Source organism: Apostichopus japonicus, chromosome 17 (genome assembly GCF_037975245.1).
Source record: "Apostichopus japonicus isolate 1M-3 chromosome 17, ASM3797524v1, whole genome shotgun sequence".
Classification (NCBI taxonomy): domain Eukaryota; kingdom Metazoa; phylum Echinodermata; class Holothuroidea; order Aspidochirotida; family Stichopodidae; genus Apostichopus; species Apostichopus japonicus.
The window spans coordinates 34,174,233-34,189,340 of record NC_092577.1 but is presented as its reverse complement, the minus strand read 5'-3'; the positions used below and the strand labels follow the sequence as shown (position 1 = coordinate 34,189,340).

Here is a 15,108-nt window from a genome sequence, read left to right as displayed (position 1 = left end):
ACAGCTATACTCCTATACGGAAAAGATAAAAGACTGGTTTATCTGACTGTATAGATCTTCACGTAGAGGCCTGTCTGTATACGTGGGCTTTCAGTATATAGCCTTTATAAGCAGACGACAACTGAACCACTATACCCTCAATGGCATTGGGTTGAGAGTGGAACAAGTAGTTTGTTACACAGGCTCTATTTTAGGTGACATTTATTAATTAGTAACTTCATTTGCACAATTCGGAATGGACTATCTTCTCCACAGTTTTGGTACTGAATTACCTTTATGGTAGTACCAATAATATTTACTGACAAATGTTCCTTATCGCGGTTTCCAAGTAGAACAATATTATATATCTTATCATTGGCAGATAATATAACCGGAAAGCTCGCGTTCTCGGAGGCTAGTTGGATTCGTAAAGAAATTAAAAATAGGATTTTCGGAACTAAAAACAGGATTTTTGGAACTAAATACAGGATCTTTGGAAATAAATTCAGGAATTTCGGAACTAAATACAGAATTTTCGGAACTAAATTCAGGAGCTTCTTGCGCTCTCGGAGGATGATTGGATTCAACAAGGAACCTGCGTATATCAATGAACTGATTATGGTAACCCTCTGCCCCGGATAAGGAGGCTCTCTGCCTATTTGCCGTACCGAACACAAACAATCAAACGGTGCCATTTTGAATTCCCTTGCCCTGGATACTTTCAAGGGATATCTTTATTTCCAGTCTAAGTTGTGTCGGATTCTGTTTGTCAATCGTGGTGATCGACTGGTATTTTACTTCGCTGGTCCTTGGTAAGTATCTAGGGACAGTAAGGGGACCGAGGGGAAGGATCGAAGGGAACAGATGAGGAAGAAAAACCGTGAGTACACTTTTTCTATACTAAATATTCCAGATGGTCTTACTAACACTGGAAGAAGTCGCACTCAAACAGTTTTATTGATGTACATTGAGACCCCAATTTGAGACCCATTTCAACCATTTATTCAACGGATATGAAACAAAGGGTAATGAATTACAAATCCCAACGTAATTATCAATAATTATTTGTAATTACAAACTAACTACGCATAGTCAAGACAAGCCATTTATTCTACATATCAAAAAAAAGTGTACTTAAAACTTAAGACTTATTTAAACCATTTTTAAGTAAACAATTACAAATGGGAAATTAAACAAATTTAATCGATACAAAACGAGCTTAATTACTTAACTCCATTCTCATTACAAACCTCAATAACTTATCTCGCGGATAAATGATCAACTTGAACCAGCGATTAATAGAAATCTGACAGTTTATTCACCTTCAAGAGAGAACAATATTTAGCGCATGATTCTACGTTCTCTTTATGTTCTTCAAATTTGAAGACATCAAAAATATCCAATATTTCCTTTGCCTCGTAGCTCACTTGTATTTTCATCGCTGATGGCAAAATCAACAAAGTTAGGACTTTGCTGTACACCACTTTTCAATTTTATTTTTACAGCAAGCGCACGTTTGTAAAGCTTTTTGAGGGGATCATTATTATGTAGCTGAAGGTGCTACCATATGACATTACACTTGCATTTAATGTTCAGTAATAAATTTCGCTTTGAAGTAAAGACCTAGTTTTCAGCGAAACAGTACATAATTTTGCTTTCATGAAAGTATGTCGCTTGTGTACAACGTTTCACCCAATTATTCACACCGTGCCTCGTTAGTACATATCTCAAAGAAATATTCCAGACATCAGCTCGTTTGGTTTTACTTTCCAACCACATACATTACCTTGGCATTCCACCACACCTTATCCTCCTTCCCGAAGAAGTACGACTTAGATATAACTTATGCACTTGTGTAAAATATGCGACCACAAAAGGGATAATACAGTCAGTGTATTTATATGTACAAAATGCATTATACAGAACGGCAGGTCCATACCTGCCGATATTGATTCCATTATCAATGAGGTTTTGACGGTATCGCCAAAGAGAGTTCATAACGACGCATTCTCGAACCGGTAACACCAGCTACAACCGTTTCTGAAAATAAAACCGTGTCAAGTTCAATTTGCTATGTGTCCTTTTCGGTGTTTTCAGTGTACAGTAAGTCATCTAATTATCACAATATTGTTTTACGCTTGACACAAGTGGTTTGTATTCATGTAAAATATGTAAACTTATCAATGCTCTAGTTTTGTAGTGTATATATTTTGTAGGCCACATATACATAGATACAGCTGTTTTGTTAGTGTTGTATGCCACATATATATATATATATATATATATATATATATATATATATATATATATATATATATATATATATATATATATATATATATATATATATATGTTAGTATTGTAGGCCACATATATTCATAGATACAGCAGTTATGTTAGTGTTGTAGGCCACAGATAGTATATGTTAGTACTGTACGCCAAATATATTCACAGATACAGTTACCCAGCAAACACGAAAACGTTTCGTCTTTTGTTTTGATAACGTTTTTTGTGGTGTAATAAATATGTCACGAAAACGTTTTCAGGCTATTTTTCAAAACATTGTTTCGTTAAAACATTAATATAACATTAATATTTCATATAAACGTTATACCGACGTTTTTATAACACCACATTTAACGTTATAAAAACATATTTGAGAGGCTCTTTTTAAAATGTTATGATAAAGTTTAGTGTTTGCTGGGTATAATGTTAGTGTTGTAGGCCATATTTATTCATAGATACAGCTGTTATGTAAGTGTTGAAGGCCACATATATTCGTAGATACATCTTTTATATGTTAGTGTTGTAGGCCACCGATATTAATATATACAGCTGTTATGTAAGTGTTGTAGGTCACATATATTCATATATATATATATATATATATATTTTTTTTTTTTATTTTTTTTTTATATGTTAGTGTTGTAGGCCACATATATTTATAGATACAATTATTATATGTCAGCATTGTAGGCTACATATATTCATAGATACAGCTGTTATGTTAGTGTTGAAGGCCGCATATATTCGTAGATACATCTATTAAATGTTAGTGTTGTAGGCCACCGATATTAATATATACAGCTGTTAAGTGTTGTAGGCCACATATATTCATAGATATATATATATATATATATATATATATAATATGTTAGTGTTGTAGGCCACATATATACATAGATACAATTATTATATGTCAGTATTGTAGGCTACATATATTCATAGATACAGCTGATATGTTAGTGTTGTAGGCCACAGTATTCATAGATACAGCTGTAATGTTAGTGTTGTAGGCCACATATATTCATAGATACAATTATTATATGTCAGTATTGTAGGCCACATATATTCATAGATACAGCTGATATGTTAGTTTTGTAGGCCACATATATTCATAGATACATCTACGATATGTTAGTATTGTAGGCCACATATATTCATAGATACAGCTGTTATGTTAGGGGTGTAGGCCACATATTCATAGATACATTTGAAATGTAGATGTTGTAAGCTACCGATATACATAGATAAAAATATGTTAGTGAATTAAGCAATATATGTTCACAAGTTAGCTAGGTAGTAGTTGTTAGCAACATATGTTCAATAGATTAATATGCTATGTATACAATAAATATTCCTTAAATTATCACTAAAAACAAATCTATATATGATGTAAGCCACATGTATATTAGATATTTAAGTTTTGTAAGCCACATATATCTATAGATAAATACGATTCAAATATATTCTAAGCCACATATATTCATAGATAGATCCACAATGTAAATTGGTGAAAGCCACAGATTTTCAATGATAAGTTTAACTGGGTTAGTTTTGTAAGCCACAATTATTCATAGATTAATCCCATTCGTAAGAATTCTAAGCCACAGATATTCATAGATTAATCCTATTCGTAAGTATTTTAAGCCACAGATATTCATAAATTAATCCTATTCGTAAGTATTCTAAACCACAGAAATTCATATAGATTAAGCCTACTCGTAAGTATTCGATGCCAAAAATATACATAGTTTCATCTTATTTATAAGTATTCTAAGTCACAGATTTTCATAGGGTTTAATCGTATTCGTAAATATTCTAAGCCACAGACATTCAAAGTTGATTCCTAGTCGTAAGCCATAAATAATCATATTTTAATCCTAGTCGTAAGTATTCTAGGCCACATATATTCATAGATCAATCCTAGTCGTAAGTATTCTAAACCACAATAATTCATAGTTTAAACCTATTCGTAAGTATTCTAAGACACATATAGTCATAGTTAAATCCTATTCGTAAATATTCTAAGCCACATATATTCATAGCTTAATCATACCTGATAATGTTTTAAGCTACATATGATCATAGTTTAATCCTATGCGTTAATAATCTAAGCCACGGATATTCATAATTTAATACTATTTGTAAGTATTCTAAGGCACAGATATCCATAGTTTAATCCTATCCGTAAGTATTCTTAGCCACAGGTATTAATAGATCAATCCTACTTGATAGTATTCTAACCCACAGATGATCATAGTTTAATGCAATGCGTAAATAAGCTAAGGCACAGATATTCATAGTTTCATCCTATTTGTAAGTATTGTAAGTCTTAGATATTCATAATTTAAAACTATTCGTAAGTATTCTAAGTCACAGGTATCCATAATTTATTCCTATTCGTAAGTATTCTAAGCCACGGATATTCATAGTTTAATCTTATTCGTAAGAATTCTTAGCCACAGATATGAATAAATTAACGCTATTTGTAAATATTCTAAGACACATATTTTCCTAGTTTAATCATATTTGGAGTATTCTAAGCCACAAATATTCATAAACTAACCCTATTCGTAAGTATTCTAAGCCACATATGATAGATAACTCCGGATATTCAGAGAGGTCGATGATGTTAGTTATGTAAGAAACAGATTCATAGATTCATAGATAAATCCATTACCTTTGTCAGTTTTGTAAGCCTCAGATATTCACAGATCAATCTGTTAGTATGTATTTTAAGTCACAGATATTCATATTGTCTGCGTTTATTAATGACTGCGTGTCTGATTGTTTGCGTGTCTAATTGTATGATTGTTTGGTTGTCTGATTGTATTATTGTTTGAGTGTCTGTGTGACAGCGTGTCTAATTGTCAGCGTGTCTGGTTGGCTGCGTACGTGATTTTCTGACTGGCTGCGTGCATAATTGTCTGACTGGCTGCGTGTCTGATTGTTTGCGTGCCTCATTGACTGATTGTCTAAGTGTGTGTCTGATTTAATAATTGTTTGAGTGTCTACGTGTCTAATTGTATGATTGTTTGATTGGCTGCGTACGTGATTTTCTGACTGGCTACATGCCTGATTGTCTGCGTGTATGAATGACTGTATGTCTGAATGATTGTGAGACTCATTGTCTGATTGTCTGCAGTTTTGATTGACTACGTGTCTTATTGTATGATTGTTTGAGTGTCTGCGTGTCTAATTGTCTAATTGTCAGCGCATCTTTTTGGCTGCGTATGTGATTTTGTAACTGGCTGCGTGCCTGATTGTCTGGCTGGCTGCGTGTCTTATTGTACAACTTGCTGCATGTCTGACTGTCTGCGCGTCGTATTGTATGATTGGCCGCGTGTTATATTGTCTGACTGGCTGCGTGCCTGATTGTTTGCGCTTATGAAATGCTGCATGTCTGAATTTTTGCGTGACTCATTGACTGATTGTCTAAGTGTGTTATTGTCTACGTGTCTAACTGTGTGATTGTTTGCATGTCTGATTGAATATTAGTTTGAGCGTCTGCGTGTCTAATTGTTAACGTGTCTGACTGGCTGCGTACGTGATTTTCTGTCTGGCTGCGTGCTTGATTGTTTGCGTGCGTCATTGACTGATTGTCTGGGTGTGCAAATTATGTGTCTAATTGAATGATTGTTTGAGTGTCTGCGTGTCTAATTGTCAGCGTGTTACTGATTGGCTGCGTACGTGATTTTCTGACTGGCTGCGTGCCTGATTGTCTGACTGGCTGCGTGACTTTATTGTATGATTGGCTGCGTGTTATATTTTATGACTGGCTGCGTGCCTGATTGTCTGCGTTTATGAATTGCTGCATGTCTGATTGTTTGCGTTACTCATTGACTGATTGTCTAAGTGTGTGATTGCCTACGTGTCTAATTGTATGATTGTTTGATTGTCTGATCGAATATTTGTTTGAGCGTCTGCGTGTCTAATTGTAAGCGTGTCTGGTTGGCTGCGTACGTAATTTTCTGTCTGGCTGCGTGTCTGATTTTCCGACTGGCTGCGTGTCTGATTGTCTGATTTACTGCATGACTGACTGGCTGCATGTCTTATTGTATGACTGGCTGCGTGCATGATTGTCTGCGTTTATTAATTGCTGCTTGTCTGATTGTTTGCGTGCCTCATTGACTGATTGTAAGCGTGTGCAATTTATGTGTCTAATTGTATGATTTTTTGAGTGTCTACTTGTCTAATTGTCTACTTGTCAGCGCGTTACTGATTGGCTGCGTATGTGATTTTCTGACTGGCTGCGTGCCTGATTGTCTGACTGGCTGCGTGCCTGATTGTCTGCGTTATGAATTGCTGCATGTCTGATTGTTTGCGTGACTCATTGACTGATTGTCTAAAGCCCGGGTCACATCTGCGTGATTCAACACGCGATTCAACTCGCAACTTAAATCACGCGCATCAGAATATTTGCTTCTGAGAAGTTGCGCTGATTAGGACATTGCTCTATTGCAAATCAACCCAAATCGACGGCGCAACTTTTATTGGGCAACAAGTTGATACCCGTGTCTTACTACGCGATTCAACCTTCAATTGTATTGCGAGTTGAATCGCGTGTTGAATCGCGCAGATGTGACCCGGGCTTAAGTATGTTATTGCCTACGTGTCTAACTGTATGATTGTTTGCGTGTCAGATTGAATATTTGTTTGAGCGTCTGCGTGTGTAATCGTTAGCGTGTCTGATTGGCTGCGTACGTGATTTTCTGTCTGGCTGCGTGCCTGATTGTTTGCGTGCGTCATGGACTGATTGTCTGCGTGTACAAATTATGTGTCTAATTGAATTATTTTTTGAGTGTCTGCGTGTCTAATTGTCAGCGCGTTACTGATTGGCTGCGTACGTGATTTTCTGTCTGGCTGCGTGCCTGATTGTTTGCGTGCGTCATGGACTGATTGTCTGCGTGTACAAATTATGTGTCTAATTGAATTATTTTTTGAGTGTCTGCGTGTCTAATTGTCAGCGCGTTACTGATTGGCTGCGTATGTGATTTTCTGACTGACTGCGTGCCTGATTGTCTGACTGGCTGCGTGCCTGATTGTCTGCGTTATGAATTGCTGCATGTCTGATTGTTTGCGTGACTCATTGTCTGATTGGCTGCGGACGTGATTTTCTGTCTGGCTGCGTGCCTGATTGTTTGCGTGCGTCATGGACTGATTGTCTGCGTGTGCAAATTATGTGTCTAATTGTATGATTTTTTGAGTGTCTTCGTATCTAATTGTCAGAGCGTTACTGATTGGCTGCGTATGTGATTTTCTGACTGGTTGCGTGCCTGATTGTCTGACTGGCTGCGTGACTTTATTGTATGATTGGCCGCGTGTTATATTGTATGACTGGCTGCGTGCCTGATTGTCTGCGTTTATGAATTGCTGCATGTCTGTTTGTTTGCGTGACTCATTGACTGATTGTCTAAGTGTGTGATTGCCTACGTGTCTAATTGTATGATTGTTTGATTGTCTGATTGAATATTTGTTTGAGCGTCTGCGTGTCTAATTGTAAGCGTGCCTGATTGGCTGCGTACGTAATTTTCTGTCTGGCTGCGTGTCTGATTTCCGACTGGCTGCGTGTCTGATTGTCTGATTTACTGCATGACTGACTGGCTGCATGTCTTATTGTATGACTAGCTGCGTGCATGATTGTCTGCGTTTATTAATTGCTGCTTGTCTGACTGTTTGCGTGACTCATTGACTGATTATAAGCGTGTGCAATTTATGTGTCTAATAGTATGATTGTTCGAGTGTCTACTTGTATAATTGTTTGAGTGTCTGCGTGTCTAATTGTCAGCGTGTCTGATTGGCTGCGTACGTGATTTTCTGACTAGCTGTGTGCCTGATTGTCTTACTTGCTCCGTGTCTTATTGTATTACTAGCTGCGTGCCTGATTGTCTGCGTTTTATAATGACTGCATGTCTGATTGTTTTCGTGTCTGATTGTCTGCGTGTGTGATTGTCTACGTCTCTAATTGTATGAGTGTGAGTGTTTGATGGTATAATTGTTTGAGTGCCTGTGTGTCTAATTGCCAGCGTGTCTGATTGGCTGAGTAGGAAATTTTCTGACTGGCTACGAGCCTGATTGTCTGAATGGCTGCGTGTCTGATTGTCCGACCGGCTGCGTGTCTGGTTGTCTGATTTACTGCATGACTGACTGGCTGCATGTCTTATTGTAAGACTGGCTGCGTGCATGATTGTCTGCGTTTATGAATTGCTGCATGTCTGATTGTTTGCATGCCTCATTGACTGATTGTCTAAGTGTGCAATTTATGTGTCTATTTGTATAATTGTTTGATTGTCTGCGTGTCTAATTGTCAGCGTGTCTGATTGGCTGCGTACGTGATTTTCTGACTAGCTGCGTGCCTGATTGTCCTACTGGCTGCGTGTCTTATTGTATTACTAGCTGCGTTCCTGATTGTCTGCGTTTAATAATGACTGCATGTCTGATACTTTTCGTGACTCATTGACTGATTGTCTAAGTGTGTGATTGTCTACGTGTCTAATGGTATAAGTGTGAGTGTTTGATGGTATAATTGTTTGAGCGTCTGTGTGTCTAATTGTCAGCGTGTCTGATTGGCTGCGTAGGAAATTTTCTGACTGGCTACGTGCCTGATTGTCTGAATGGCTGCGTGTCTGATTGTCCGACTGGCTGCATGTCTGATTGTCTGATTTACTGCATGACTGACTGGCTGCATGTCTTATTGTATGACTGGCCGTGTGCATGATTGTCTGCGTTTATTAATTGCTGCATGTCAGATTGTTTGCATGCCTCGTTGTCTGATTGTCTAAGTGTGTGATTGTCTACGTGTCTAATTGTATGATTGTTTGATTGTCTGATTGAATAATTGTTTGAGTATCTTTGTATCTAATTGTCAGCGTGTCTGATTGGCTACTTACGTGATTTTCTGACTGCCTGCGTGCCTGACTGGCTGAGTGACTTATTGTCTGACTTGTTGCATGTTTGACTGGCTGTGTGTCTTATTGTATAACTGGGTGCTTGCCTGATTGTCTGCGTGTATGAATGACTGCACGTGTGATTGTTTGTGAGCCTCATTGTCTGATTGTCTGCATTTTTGATTGACTACGTGTCTAATTGTGTTATTGTTTGAGTGTATGCGTGTCTAATTGTCTAATTGTCAGCGCATCGTTTTGGCTGCGTATGTGATTTTCTGGCTGGCTGCGTGCCTGATTGTCTGACTGGCTGCGTGTCTTATTGTATGACTTGCTGCATGTCTGACTGTCTGCGTGTCGTATTGTATGATTGGCCGCGTGTTATATTGTATGACTGGCTGCGTGCCTGATTGTCTGCGCTTATGAATTGCTGCATGTCTGATTGTTTGCGTCACTCATTGAGTGATAGTCTAAGTGTATGATTGTCTACGTGTCTAACTGTATGATTGTTTGAGTGTATGATTGAATAATTGTTTGAGCGTCTGCGTGTCTAATTGTCAGCGCGTTACTGATTGGCTGCGTATGTGATTTTCTGACTGGCTGCGTGTCTGATTTTCTGACTGGCTGCGTGTCTTATGGTACGATTGGCCGCGTGTTATATTGTATGACTGGCTGCGTACCTGATTGTCTGCGTTTATTAATTGCTGCATGTCTGATTGTTTGCGTGCCTCGTTGTCTGATTTTCTAATTGTATGATTGTTTGATTGTCTGATTGAATATTTGTTTGAGCGTCTGCGTGTCTAATTGTAAGCGTGTCTGATTGGCTGCGTAGGTGATTTTCTGACTGGCTGCGTGCCTGATTGTCCGACTAGCTGCATGTGTGATTGCTGATTTACTGCATGACTGACTGGCTGTGTGTCTTATTGTATGACTAGCTGCGTGCATGATTGTCTGCGTTTATTAATTACTGCATGTCTGATTGTTTGCGTGCCTCATTGAGTGATTGTCTGCGTGTGCAATTTATGTGTCTAATTGCATGATTGTTTGAGTGTCTACTTGTATAATTGTTTGAGTGTCTGCGTGTCTGATTGTAAGCGTGTCTGATTGGCTGCGTACGTGATTTTCTGACTAGCTGCGTGTCTGATTGTCCTACTGGCTGCGTGTCTTATTGTATTACAAGCTGCGTGCCTGATTGTCTGCGTTTAATAATGACTGCATGTCTGATTGTTTTCGTGCCTCATTTTCTGATTGTCAGCGTGTGTGATTGTCTACGTGTCTACGTGTCTAATTGTATAATTGTTTGATTGAATAATTATTTGAGTGTCTCCGTGTCTAATTGTCAGCGTGTCTGATTGGCTGCGTAGGTGATTTTCTGACTGGCTACGTGCCTGATTGTATGCGTGCCTCGTGGACTGACTGTCTGCGTGTGCAATTTATGTGTCTTATTATATGATTGTTTGAGTGTCTACTTGTATAATTGTTTGAGTGTCTGCGTGTCTAATTTTCAGCGTGTTTGATTGGCTGCGTCCGTGATTTTCTGACTAGCTGCGTGCCTGATTGTCTTACCGACTGCGTGTCTTATTGTATTACAAGCTGCGTGCCTGATTGTCTGCGTTTAATAATGACTGCATGTCTGACTGTTTTCGTGCCTCATTTTCTGATTGTCTGCGTGTGTGATTGTCTACGTGTCTAATGGTATAAGTGTGAGTGTTTGATGGTATAATTGTTTGAGTGTCTGTGTGTCTAATTGTCAGCGTGTCTGATTGGCTGCGTAGGAAATTCTCTGACTGGCTACGTGCCTGATTGTCTGAATGGCTGCGTGTCTGATTGTCTGAATGGCTGCGTGTCTGATTGTCCGACTGACTGCATGTCTGATTGTCTGATTTACTGCATGACTGACTGGCTGCATGTCTTATTGTATGACTGGCCGTGTGCATGATTGTCTGCGTTTATTAATTGCTGCATGTCAGATTGTTTGCATGCCTCGTTGTCTGATTGTCTAAGTGTGTGATTGTCTACGTGTCTAATTGTATGATTGTTTGATTGTCTGATTGAATAATTGTTTGAGTGTCTTCGTATGTAATTATCAGCGTGTCTGATTGGCTGCGTACGTGATTTTCTGACTGGCTGCGTGCCTGATTGTCTGACTGTCTGATTGACTTATTGTCTGACTTGTTGCATGTTTGACTGGCTGTGTGTCTTATTGTATAACTGGCTGCTTGCATGATTGTCTGCGTGTATGAATGAGCAAACGTGTGATTGTTTGTGAGCCTCATTGTCTGATTGTCTGCATTTTTGATTGACTACGTGTCTAATTGTATGATTGTTTGAGTGTATGCGTGTCTAATTGTATGATTGTCTGAATGGCTGCGTACGTAATTTGCCGACTGGTTGCGTACCTGATTGTCCAACTGGCTGTGTGTCTTATTGTATAACTGGCTGCTTGCCTGATTGTCTGCGTGAATGAATGACTGCATGTCTGATTGTTTGTGAGCCTCATTTTCTGATTGTCTGCGTGTGTGATTGTCTACGTGTCTAATTGTATGATTGCTTGAGTGTATGCGTGTCTAATTGTCAGCGTGTCTGATTGGCTGCGTACGTAATTTGACGACTGGTTGCGTGCCTGATTGTCTGACTGGCTGCGTGCATGATTGTCTGACTGGCTGCGTGCCTGATTGTCTGCGTGTATGAATGACTGCATGTCTGATTGTTTGCGTGCCTCATTGTCTGATTGTCTGCGTGTTTGATTGTCTACGTGTCTTATTGTATGATTGTTTGAGTGTCTTCTTGTCTAATTGTCAGTGTTTCTGATTGACTGTGTACGTGATTTTCTGACTGGCTGCGTGTCTGGTTGTCTGACTTGCTGCGTGTCTTATTGTAGAACTGGCTGCGTGTCTGATTGCCTGCGTGGCTGCGTGTTAGTTTGTCTGGTCGTCTGCTTCTCTTCGTGTCTGCGTGTTTGATTCTCTCATTGTCTGTTGTCTGATTGTTTGCTTATATGATTGTATGCGCATCAGTGTGTCTGATTGTCTGCGTGTTTGATGGTCTGCGTGACTAAATGTATGCGTGCCTAAGTGTCAGATTGCATGCGCGTATGATTGTATGCCCGTCTGATTGTTTGCGTGTCTGATTTTCTGCGTACGTGATTGTCTGACTGGCTGTGTGTCTTATTGTGTGACAGGCTGTGTGTCTTATTGTGTGACGGGCTGTGTGTCTTATTGTGTGACTGGCTGTGTGTCATATTGTCTGACTGCCTGCATGCCTGTTTGTCTGCGTGTATGAATGGCTGCGGGTCTGATTGTTTGCGAGCCTCATTTTCTGATTGTCTGCGCGTCTGATTGGCTGATTGTTTTTATTCGCTGATTGTCTCATTGGCTGATTGTCTCATTAGCTCATTGGCTGATTGTCTGCACGTCTCATTAGCTGATTGTCTCATTGGCTGCGTGCCTGATTGGTTGCGCGTCTGTTTACCCGTGCGTCGGATTTGCTGCGCGGCTGATTGACTGCGCGTTTGATTGGCTGCGCGTTTGATTGGCTAACTGTTTTGTTGGCTGATTGTGTCATTGGCTGATTGTGTCATTGGCTGATTGTGTCATTGGCTGATTGTCTGCACGACTCATTAGCTGATTGTCTCATTGGCTGCGTGCTTGGTTGGTTGCGCGTCTGTTTACCTTTGTGTCTGATTTGCTGCGCGTCTGATTGCTTGCGCGTGTTTGCCTGCGCGTCTGATTGGCTGATTGTTTTGTTGGCTAATTGTGTCATTTGCTTGTTGTCTCATTGGCTGATTGTCTCCTGGCTTATGGCTAATTGAGTGATTGTTTCCTTGCTTATGTCTCATTGGGTGATTTTCTCATTAGCTGATTGTGTACTCGTCTCATTAGCTGATTGTCTCACTGGCTGCATGTTTCATTGGCTGCTTGCCTGCTCGTCTGCATGTATGATTATCTAATTGTCTGATTGTCTCATTGTCTGATTGGTGGAGTGCCTGATTGTCTGCGTATATGATTGTCTGCGTGTATGATTGTCTCATTGTTTCATTGTCTGCGTGTCTGATTGATCTGATTGATCATTTAAAACAGTTTATAAGCAACAATAAATTACAAATAGTGAACGAGGTACGTAGGTGTGTACAGTGTTGCGTTACGAATCAAGCTTCCAACTGCAAAAAGTTTACAAATCCATATACAAGCTAGACTGTCTAGGTGCTGTGACGGGTACGAGACCGGAACCAGACCAAACGGACAGACTGCTGAGGGCTGTTTTCAAACTATTTGAAACACAGGATGTGTAACCTATTTAGAAGGTATCAATGGAACTAACTCCTCGCCAGGTCCTACGGGACGAAAAGAGGGCATGGGCAGGGCCTCGGGGGGCAGATCCCCAGGCGCTCAACCATGATTTATTTTTCCTTTTTATCTTTTGCCATTCAAAATCAACCGTGTGAGAATGGAACTAAGTACACACGTGTACAATTTGGCGGTAACATGGCGCAAAGTGCACAATTTCTATGGCGGAAAGTACCGATGTCGGAAAAACACGGACCGTGGCACAGTACAGTTGTTTGAAAGAAACACCACTAGGGTAATCATTTCACAGTAGTTGTTAATTGGTGCATATGGTGCACTGTCTGTTTTTTAATCTTCTTCTTTTAACTTTGCCTTCCAGATTTCAATATGCCCATCCGCAATATCTGCATGACGTATTTGAGCTAGTAATTGCTGTGTTACGGTCGTTGCTGTGTTACGGTTTAATGTACATTTCAAAATAGAGAATTCCCAGAAGACAATACAAACTGACTAAACAAAGCAAACAACCGATAATTGTACAAGCCTTGACGCATTTACTGCAACGTGTAAGTAAAGTAGTTGTTGGGAAGAATCTGAAATATTACACATTTATCTATGTATGGTTTTTCGCAGGTGACTTACGTTTTCTCCATGAAATGAATCACAGTAGGCTATGTGATCTGCTATATGTTCCTGATACTTGCATTTTATTCTAGGCCTTTACTATCCTTTGTTAACCTGGGGCTAAAATTATGACAAGCTCCGAAACTTTAAATATATCATATTGGTTTCACTCTTTACTCTTCAAATCTTCCATCAAATCTTAGAATATTATTTTACACTCGGAATACATGGTTTGTACATACTAGTTTAAACAAGCACGTCTTGATCTCTATTGCCATGACGATTTCACTCACTCTGATATTTTCCGACCCACATTTCGTAAAAACGCCATAAATTTGTAATGGTATCCCATGTCTCTGCTGTAAAGATGTGCTGCTCAATTGTACGTCCAACAGAACATTTTGCAGAACATTTCACGGGAATACCGCTTGCTGCTCGTAATATTTTGATTATATTCTGTAACACGCCTACTCATTATTTTAGAGCGCGTACGCGCTTCAATATTGGTATTTGCTGGCCAAGTGAACGATACCTACATGACTGAACGTTGAAACCAGGGAGTTGTTATAACAACTCCCTGTTGAAACTTAAGTTTCAAATAGTCAATGGACAACTTATTCTGAGCCTGTCACGGCTCTCACTAGCGCCCTCACTTTGTAGGTGCTTATATACACTACAATACTGCGTATTTGCAAAAGTCTTCCTATAATTATGCAAGCACTGCACACGCACTAAACTATTGCGTATTTCCACGCAAATGTAGTTCTTATTAAGGGTTTCTCTTCCCTAGTTGTTTAGTTGTCACTACTAAACCGAATTCTAATTCTCATAAAAGGATACGATAAAGAGGGCGTAAAGTTAAGTGAGAGGCAATTGCCATTACGATCACTGTTGCTATGCTGTCGATGATGCGATTTAAATTGTAATACACATGGAAAGTAGACTAATCACAATCAAGTGATTCAAAATCACAAATCAAATACGGAACGATGATGTTTCATAGCTAGTAAATGTACATATACCATGTGACAGAGCGGCTTGATAATCTATCG

The 15,108-nt window shown here is 39.2% G+C and overlaps 1 protein-coding gene across 2 annotated transcripts in view; it reads right to left on the bottom strand.

Annotated features, from left to right (window-relative positions):
• LOC139984915 (uncharacterized) overlaps positions 1 to 15,108 on the bottom strand; it is an 82,526-nt gene that overhangs the window by 31,044 nt on the left and 36,374 nt on the right. The gene's annotated exons all lie outside the window — the stretch shown is intronic.